Source organism: Zingiber officinale, chromosome 5A (assembly GCF_018446385.1).
Source record: "Zingiber officinale cultivar Zhangliang chromosome 5A, Zo_v1.1, whole genome shotgun sequence".
NCBI lineage: Eukaryota > Viridiplantae > Streptophyta > Magnoliopsida > Zingiberales > Zingiberaceae > Zingiber > Zingiber officinale.
In genome coordinates this window covers 147,366,276-147,367,255 of record NC_055994.1, presented here as the reverse complement: position 1 = coordinate 147,367,255, position 980 = coordinate 147,366,276, and the positions used below count along the sequence as shown (strand labels likewise).

General features: G+C 29.7%; 1 non-coding gene across 1 annotated transcript; it reads left to right on the top strand.

Annotated features, from left to right (window-relative positions):
- Positions 1-442: 442 nt before the first annotated feature.
- On the top strand, positions 443-515 carry TRNAR-CCU. Its single transcript has one exon. It is a non-coding gene; the product is annotated as a tRNA-Arg (tRNA).
- Positions 516-980: the final 465 nt, after the last annotated feature.

Sequence of the window (980 nt, the reverse complement as noted above, 5' to 3'; positions counted from 1 at the left end):
TTAAATGAAAACAATCTAATAAAGAGAGAGAAAAAGAAAAACAAAACAAAAATGATCTTTCTTAATATTTCGTAATATTAATTAATATATACCAACATGGATATGGACATATTTTCAATTTTATAAAAGGCGAGTAAAAATAAGAATAACCTGAATATTATTTAATTTAATAATTGATCACAGACACAAAGTAGGCATGTTAAAGAAAAAAAGAAAAACAAAACAAAAAGGATCTTTCTTAATATTTCGTAATATTAATTAATATATACCAACATGGATATGGACATATTTTCAATTTTATAAAAGGCGAGTAAAAATAAGAATAACCTGAATATTATTTAATTTAATAATTGATCACAAAGTAGGCAAGATAAGAATGTTAATTAAAAAATATTTTAAAACTTTATATTTAATAACCAATAAAAACAAACTAAGACAAAGAGCGCCTGTAGCTCAGTGGATAGAGCGTCTGTTTCCTAAGCAGAAAGTCGTAGGTTCGACCCCTACCTGGCGCGTATAACTCTATTTTTCGCATTTTTTACGTAATTTTAAAATGATTTGCGTGTTTCTCGAATGATGAGGCCTTTTGTGGATAATTGCGGTTTGCGTATTTAGATCTGGCAATTGTCCTCTATATTTAAACTAATTCCAACCTGCATCACTATGACACCTGTTCTTACAATAATCTTAAAATCAACGGGCCTTATCGTAAAAGTATTGCATACGATAAGACGATAAATTTAAATTGTTATTTTTATGGGCCTCGTAATCTGCTGAACTAGTTCTTTCGAGCCCCTTCCTCCTAGTAGGGATGATAATTTCACCTGAATTCGATGAATAATTCGACATCCAACCTAAATAGAGAATGATATAGAGGAAATTTTTATATCCGATTATAATAAATGGGTATTCGGATATGAATATTTCGGGTATAGGTATGGAGGCAGATGTAGTAAAATCCTACCCATACCATACTCGAT